Source organism: Priapulus caudatus, unplaced genomic scaffold (genome assembly GCF_000485595.1).
Source record: "Priapulus caudatus unplaced genomic scaffold, Priapulus_caudatus-5.0.1 Scaffold3536, whole genome shotgun sequence".
NCBI classification, from domain to species: domain Eukaryota; kingdom Metazoa; phylum Priapulida; class Priapulimorpha; order Priapulimorphida; family Priapulidae; genus Priapulus; species Priapulus caudatus.
In genome coordinates, this window is record NW_014580597.1 from 6,522 (window position 1) to 15,961 (window position 9,440).

Here is a 9,440-nt window from a genome sequence, read left to right on the forward strand (position 1 = left end):
TTCTCAATATAATTATATTTCGTATTTTCTAAATATGGTATATATCCTTCTATTATGTATATATGTACTCTCGGTATACATATATATATATTCGTCAAACGGTGCCATGACTAGACAATGCTGCTGATATTTTGCTATACATATATTATAATAATATACACACACATTAACACAGGAGCTCATCCCATTATAGCTGTGAATAGAAAGCCTTTCCTATTTCATAAGTGATTTTTTACTATTAGTGATAAGTCTATTGTGGAGCTCCGCAACTTTTGAAACCTTTGAAACGTTTAATAATTGAGCGAATCAGCGAAACGTGACGTGTGGAAATTAATCCTAATTCGAATCGCCGACAATGTGATTGGCAGGAATGAGTCACGTGTGCAAATGCATTACGCCGACCAAACGTCTGCTTGCCTTCCATTTGCCTCCACACAACTATGCGTCCTACGAAGTTATTCAACCATTATTTCACATCAGCAGCACACACATCAACATGTCGCGGTACAGTTACGGTACAGTTACGGTACAGTGGTACAGTTATAGTACAGTTACAGTACTGCGGCACAGTTACAGTATGGCGGTACAGTTACAGTATGGTGGTACAGTTACAGTACAGTTACACTGTTACAGTATAGCAGTACGGTTACAGTACGGTGGTACAGTTACAGTACAGTTACATTACGGTGGTACAGTTACAGTACAGTTACAGTAACTGTACCACCGTACAGTACAGTTACAGTACGGTGGTACAGTTACAGTACAGTTACAGTACTGCGGCACAGTTACAGTATGGCGGTACAGTTACAGTATGGTGGTACAGTTACAGTACAGTTACACTGTTACAGTATAGCAGTACGGTTACAGTACGGTGGTACAGTTACAGTACAGTTACATTACGGTGGTACAGTTACAGTACGGTGGTACAGTTACAGTACAGTTACAGTACGGTGGTACAGTTACAGCACAGTTACAGTACAGTTACAGTACAGTTACAGCACAGTTACAGTACAGTTACAGTACGGTGGTACAGTTACAGTACAGTTACAGTATAACAGTACGGTTACAGTACGGTGGTACAGTTACAGTACAGTTACAGTACGGTGGTACAGTTACAGTACAGTTACAGTATAACAGTACGGTTACAGTACGGTGGTACAGTTACAGTACAGTTACAGTACAGTTACAGTACGGTGGTACAGTTACAGTACAGTTACAGTATAACAGTACGGTTACAGTACGGTGGTACAGTTACAGTACCGTGGTACAGTTACAGTATAGTTACAGCACAGTTACAGTACAGTTACGGTACGGTGGTACAGTTACAGTACAGTTACAGTATAACAGTACGGTTACAGTACAGTTATAGTACTGCGGTACAGTTACAGTACAGTTATAGTACTGCGGTACAGTTACAGTACGGTGGTACAGTTACCGTACAGTTACAGTTACAGTACGGCAGTACGTTTACAGTACGGCAGTACAGGGAGTACAGTTACAGTACAGCAGTACAGGGAGTAGTTACAGTACAGCAGTACAGGGAGTAGTTACAGTACAGCAGTACAGCGGTACAGTTGTAGTACAGTTACAGTACAGCGGCACCGTTACAGTACAGTTACAGTACAGCGGCACCGTTACAGTACAGTTACAGTACAGCGGCACCGTTACAGTACAGTTACAGTACAGCGGTACAGTTACAGTACAGCGGCACCGTTACAGTACAGTTACAGTACAGCGGTACAGTTACAGTACAGCGGCACCGTTACAGTACAGTTACAGTACAGCGGTACAGTTACAGTACAGCGGCACCGTTACAGTACAGTTACAGTACAGCGGTACACTTACAGTACAGCGGTACAGTTACAGTACAGCGGCACCGTTACAGTACAGTTACAGTACAGCGGTACAGTTACAGTACAGCGGCAGCATCTTCCGATCAAGGCATCTTCCAATGCGATTACTATCACCAAGCGAAATTATTTGCTAACGATACCCGTGTTAAGACGCATCCACCGGTCTCAATTCTCAACGGAAAAACTTCCGCAATGATTAAATTAAACGAAACATTAGATCCGTTCTGAACGCCAACGGACCATTGACGCCGCTGTCGTCCGCAAAATTTGGTTGAGTACTTTCTTTTCGAAACAAATTGTCTGCGAAAAGCTGTCATACGTTTGTGATTCGAGTTAGGGGGGGAGGTGGGACTGACCCGTAATGTGTTTCGTTATTGAATTGCTCTGACGGACAGCAGCATACAAGGAGAAATCTACAACACAGTGCCAGCTTGGAGAGAGCGCCACTGCCAACCTTCCAGAGAAACCGCCGCTATGGTGATTAGAACGGACGCCACTAAGCAAGGCATACCGCATCTTTCTCTCCCTCTCTCTCTCGCTCTCGCTCTCTCTCGTTCGCTCTCTCTCTCCTCCTCTCTATTCACAAGTAACACACCTACCGCATTCCCTCTCTCTCTTTCCCTCTCCCCTCCATCCCTCTCCCTCTCCCTCTATCTCTCTCTATATCCAAGCTAAACAAGCTTCTAAGTTTCACACTCCCATGACTCACGTCACAGCGCCAGAGTCTTAGCCCCCCCCCACGTAAGTGAAGCTGTCTTGCCTTCCTCACTGGTCCGTATGGTTGGACTATGCAGGGTCTAGACCCTCTAGATTACTGTCTAAACAAGTACGTAAGCCTTCATACAGGTTAGGGTTACGGTTATAACGTTAGGCTAGGATTAGGGTTGATGTTGGATTTAGGGTGGTAGGGTTACAGGTAAGGTTACCGAAAATGACCAAGGATACATAAACCCCTTCAGCTACAGTAGTGTGTGAGGAATAGTAGTAGCATCAGTGACAGTAGCATCAGTAGCAGTAGTAGCAGTAACCGTAGCAGCAGTAGCCAGCCAGCAGTAGTAGTAGCAGCAGCAGCAGTAACAGCGTAGAGGCAGCAGCAGCAGCAGTAGCAGCAGCATAGCGTGCAGCCGCAGCAGCAGCAGCAGCATAGTAGTCAGTAGTACAGCAGCAGCAGGTTACCAGCAGTAGCAGCAGCAGCAGCAGCAGCAGTAGCAGTTAGCAGTAGCAGCAGCAGCAGCGAGCAGCAGCAGCAGCAGCAGCAGCAGCGCAAGCAGCAGCAGCAGTAGCAAGTAGCAGAGCAGTACAGTAGCAGCAGTAGTAGCAGTAGCTGTAGCAGTAGCAGCAGCAGCAGCAGTAACAGCAGTAGCAGTAGTAGTAGTAGTAATAGCAGCAGCCAGGCAGTATAGTAGCAGTTAGCAGCCCCAAACAGCAGTTAGCAAGCCAGCAGCGCAGCAGCAGCAGTGCAGTAGCAGTTAGCAGTAGCAGGAGCAGCAGTAGAAGTAGCAGTAGCCTGTTAGGCAGTAGCAGAGGCAGCAGATAACAGCGGAGCTAGAGTCAGTAGTAGTAGTATAATAGCAGCAAGCAGCGAGTTGAGTAGTAGCTAGTAGCAGCCAAAGCAGTAGCAAGCAGCAGCAGCCAGCAGCGTAGCCAATAGCAGCATTGCTTAATTAGCGTAATTACAGGCCACACAAAATTCGCAACGAGAGCTTTCGTCGTTTACAAATCTAATAACGCCCGTTTTGTATTCAGTAGATTATAGACTTTCGTGCCGTAGAGAGAAGCGCAGGCCGGGGGTGCAGGAGGCAGGAAGTATGTAAGGAGACGGGAGAGCTGCGGCGGGCGCGGGCAGAGGACGGGGCAAGGACCGGGTAAGGATGCGGCGGAGGCAGTCGGCGGAGCGGGGGAGGATGGGCGAGAGAGGGGAGAGGCGAGGGAGGGCGGCGAGGGGGGGGGGGTACTGCCGGACAAACCGCCCCTCCCCATACGCGCGCCTGCGTTCACACGCGGCTCGCCTCAGAAACGTTGGATTAGATTTAAGTGCATTCAGGCATATATCCTCCCTCCTCCCTCATTCTCTCGCTCCCTTCTCTCTCTCTCTCTCTCTCTCTCTCTCTCTCTCCTCCTCCTCTCTCTCTCTCTCTCTCTCTCTCTCTCTCTCTCCTCCTCTCTCTCTCTCTCTCTCTCTCTCTCTCTCTCTCCTCCTCTCTCTCTCTCTCTCTTCTCTCTCTCTCTCTCTCTCTCTCTCCTCCTCCTCTTCCCCCTCCTTCCCCTCCTCCTCCTCCTCTCCTCCTCGTCCTCCTCCTCCTCTTCATCCTCCTCCCTTTCCTCCTCCTCCTCCTCCTCTCCTCCTCGTCCTCCTCCTCTTCATCCTCCTCCTCCTTCTCCTCCTCCCTCTCCTCATCCTCCCCCTTCTCCAGAACAACACAACAACAGTAGTAGCAGTGGCTGCGATGGGAAAAGCGAATCGGTGCCGCCACGGCCGAACGGCTCAGCACAATGTAAATAATTGATACGCGTATACGAAGGAGCGAGAAGGAATGTGAGAGAGGGAGAGGGGGAGAGGGAGGAGAGAGCATGAGAGGGGAAGAGAGCGTTACAGAGAGGGGAAGAGAGAGTGACAGAGAGGGGAAGAGAGAGTGACAGAGAGGGGAAGAGAGAGTGACAGAGACGGCGAGAGAAAGGGATAGAGGAAGAAAGAAAATGAGAGCGAGAGAGAGTAAGAGACAGAGAAAAAAGGAAAGAGCGAGAGAGAGTGAGAGAGAGCGAGAGCACGCACACACACACACACGCACGCACGCACGCACGCACGCACGCACGCACGCGCACACACCACGCACGCGCACGCACACGCACGCACGCACGCACGCGCACACACCACACACACACACACACACACACACACACTCGCAGCGCAACACACGCACCAAACAACACACACACACAGCACACAACACACAGCACACACAACACACACACACGCGTTCCATTCTATCTAGTGCATGTAACTTCATATGCAGCTACGTTGCTCATGAGAGCATATCTGATTGAAAAATAACACATACTCGCGCGCAAGACACAACAGTGCTATTAATGTCCTGTCATGACTCTGCGCAATTCTCATGCGTTTATAGCCTAGCAATAATATAGCGCGACCTTTTGTAAAAAAAGGGGGGGGTTAGATAGTACATATATACGATAATAAAATAAATAAAGATAATTATAATATATATATATATATATATATAATATTATATGTGTGTGTTATATAAAGCAATATCAAACAGTGCGCGGAGCGCAGCTGCCTCATCTAACGGTCTACTGCGGTGACTCTGTCGGTGGAGTGGTGGGATCTAAGTAAACCTGTTGTCCCAATGTTGTCACATACACCACGCCGAAACAGATTGGATGCACAGGATGGTTATCAGGAACCTTCTCAAAGAATGTTCTTGGGATCGTTCTATGAAAGTTGCCACGAGATGGCTGCGTACTGTTTTAAGTGTTCTTCATGATTAATAGATGGAAGCTCCATCGTAGTATAGCTAGCAACAACTCTTTGCAGCCACAGAATAGGGTAACACTTCATCCATTTACCTACGCCAAGCCTACAGAGCTGCTAATAGAAGTAGCTGGCCACCTGTAACTAATTAACGCAGGCCAAAAACTACACGAGCTACACTACCACATGCACTGCAGTTGCCATACGTTACATGTAAAATATCTGCAGCAGTACAGAATGCATAGAAATTATAGGTTTAAGGAGCAGTAACCCTTCTTCAACCAATTATGTCTTTTGAAATTCTCACTGTGACAATTGTAGCTCTCATACATCAGGCATGTATAGATTCTACTAGCAAAACCGCAGCAGTCAATATTCTTTCTAACTAGACAGTAATACAAGATCCATGTTACCCCCCTTCTTAAGGCTCAAAAGGTTATCCGAACTTAACTCTTCGCCATGTCAGCAGAAGGGACATTCATGGTCCTTTCAATAACGCCATAAAAATGCAGGTCTCGCTGAAACAAAAAATGCTTTTTCAATCGCTCGTCAGACCATGTCCTTCAGAAAATGCTCTTAAATATCTGCCCTGCTGCCCATTGACCTATTGACCATGCTGACTTCAATTCGGCACAGTGCATGGCTTTTCCTACCATGATGCTATAACACCGCATCCGCGCTAGGTCGAGCCGTTATAGATTTGTGCCGCCAATTCTGACATTTCCTCCCTATACCTTTAGTTTAAGGAGTGAATGTTCCCCTTCTTTTGACACTCTTGACCTTTGACTTTGACCCCCAGCTTCCGACATCCAACTCGTTTCTGCACGATCCCCCCCCTCCCGATGTTGCGAATATCGTGACCGTACGCATCGAGAGGTTATAGATTTGCTTGCCCAACTGTTGGACTGGCACGGACGGACGGACGGTAACGGACGCGAGCACGCACGGTAGCGGACGGCCGATCATGCGATTCTACAGGTGCGATTGACTATGTCAGATGAGCTAAAAATAGCGTAAAAGGTGTTTAAATTTTAAGCAGCGAGCTATGAGACGTGCCATTCAGGGAATAAGGAACGGTCGAAACCTGAGGAAGTAATGCTTACGTCTCGAAAGCTCGCTGCATTAAAATTTGACACACCTTTATTATCTTTGGAATTTGTTTATTTATAATATACTATATATACTATACATTATTAATATATATCCCTCTTCGTCTTATAGTATATAAGTATATATTTAAATACAACATTCAAAGATAGACGTAATACGGGCTGTTTTAAATTTCTTATCAGCGCGAGCCTTTGAGACGTCTATTCTCTCTTCCTCAGGCCTTCGCCTTTCCGCTTTATTTATATTCTTCTCTTGAGATGCAGTCTCCAATAGCTCGCTGTCTTAAAATTTAAAGCGGAGAGTTTACTCTGGGCGTGAGGGTTTATTTTCAGCTATTTAGATTATATTTTACGCTACAATAAAAAGTTCATTGTTTAATCATCTATTAGAAATCATTATAAAAAAAGTTTTAAAAACTAACGACTACAGTGTTGATTACAAGACCGGTCTGGGCACTCCAGCGCACGAGTTATAAGGTGCGGCCAATAACCACTTTTCAACAGGGCTAGCAGACGAGGCTGTTTCTTTATTTATTCATTAAAAGCCAATAAGGAATTTGTAAAATCTTATAATACGAATATTTAGTTTCAGTTATAATATGGATAAATTTGCCCCTAAATGAATATCGTTCGGTTAAATATGCATGCTACAGGTATAAATATATTGCACCTTGTTGCAATAGCCCTTTGCGTTGTACCTGCAAATAAAATTGCTCAAATTACGCACACTTTTTGGTCGGCGGTGGCAGCACGGTTCGAGCGGTGTCATTGGCGCTCGCCGTTCAAATTTTCGCTAGCGTTTAATGGTGTAAAATACATTATATACAATTAAATTAGATATCACGACGGGCTAACAATACGTGTGAGCATAGACGAATTTGTTATGACCTGTAACCTACAGTTGTATGCAGTCCTATACTAGCAGGCTATTGTCCTTGTTAAACACCTATTACCTATTTTTGATTTTGTTTTAATTATTATATATATATATATATATATACTTATATATATATTCTTTATCCTCTCTCGCTCATAATATATTATATTTATGCGTATATATTGTGTATAATATATTATATCGATGAAGGCCCGCCCATACTAATTAGTCGCATCATCACATATAAGAGCTTGAGGCCGTGATTCTGCCGTGTGAGGCACGTGTGTTACACACACGACTACGTCTGCGCGAGTTAATATGGTTGGAGCCGGCAAGCAATCGAATACCAGGTGTTGCTCTCTCTCTTTTCTATTTCTCTCTCTTCTCGCCATCTCTCTTTATCTCTTTATCTCTTTATCTCTTTCCTCTCTGTCTGCTTCTCTCTCGCCTATCTTTCTCTCTCTGTCTGTCTGTCTCTCTCTCTGCTCTCTCTTTCTCTTTCCCTCGCTGTCTTTTGTGATTCACTTTCTATCGGATCAGTGCGTTCAATTGAACAGCTCGCGGCGCTGCCGCTGCTGTTACGGCAGCGAGCTCGGTTAAGATGTACTTAGTGCTGCTGCTGCTGCTTTCGCTGCTGCTGCGCTGCTGGTGGTGCGGCTGTTGGATGCTGCTGACTGCTGCTGCTTGCTGCCTGCCTTGCTGCTGCTGCTGTGGTGTGGTGGTGCTGCCTTGCTGCTGCTGCTTGCTGCTGTGGTGCGGTGGTTTGGTGGTGCTGCTGCTGCTGCCTGCTCTGCTACTGCCTACTGCTGCCCTGCTAATGCTACTGCTATCTGCTTACTGCTGCTGCCTACTGCTGCTGCCTGCTGCTGGCCCTACTGCTGCGCTGCTGCTGCCTGCTGCCTGCTGCTTGCGAGCTGGGGTCTTGTTCGGCAGCGAAGCCTGTTTAAGTGTACAGTGTTGCTGCTGCTTGCTGATGATGCTGCTGCTGCCTGCGTGATGCTGCTGCTGCTTACTGCTGCTGCTGCTGCTGCTGCTGCTGCTCTGCTGCTGCTACTACTGCTTGCTTGCTGCTTTACTGCTGCTGCTGCTGCTGCTTGCTACTACTACTACTGTGCTGCTGCTGCCTGTACTACTCACTTACTGCTGCTGCTGCTGCTGATGTACTACTACTACTACTATCTGCCTGCTGCTACTAACATACTCACGATATACACTCATATTGCAGCGCACCGCACACGCGTCTCACTGATATTGATGCACAGGCTATGAAAGTTTATTAGCCCGACAAAATATATGCAGAATGACTACATATTTATACAAGCATCCGCCATAATTTAAAACATCATTCGGGAAACACGCAAAAAACTCGATAAAAAACCCCAACACGAAATATTCAGGGTAAGAAAACGGGGTATAATAATGTCGTGTCGAATCATGTTCATTGGCGATGCCTCATTGCTCTCTACTCCTCTCCACTTACACCGACCCCATGATGAAAATGAAATGCGCATGCCTCACCCATGCATGCGCACGCGCACGCACACACGCACGCACACACACACAAACGCACATTCTTGTGCACGCACACGTGCCACGCACGCCTACGCACAGCGCCTGCGGCACGCGCGCACGCACCGCACCACGCACACACACACGCACGCACGGCACGCACGCGCACACACACACACACATCATCAGTCACAGCTGTTCACATACGCACAGCTGCGACAAGCATGGCTAGGGGATATGATAGCTGGGGGGATATGATAGCTGGAGGGATATGCATAGCTGGGGTGATATGATAGCTGGGGGGGATATGATTAGCTGGGGGATATGATAGCTGGGGGATGTGATAGGCTGGGGGATGTGAGCAGGGGGATATGATAGCTTGTGGGAATATGATACTGGGGGAATGGTGATTAGCTGGGGAATGTGTAGCTGGGGGATATGATAGCTGGGGGGATATTGATTATGCTGGGGGATATGATAGTGGGGGATTGATAGCCTGGTGGATATGATAGCTGACGGCGGATGTGATAGCTGGGGGATATGTCATAGCTGGGGGATTATGATAGCTGGGGGAATTTATGATATGCTGCGATTCTCTT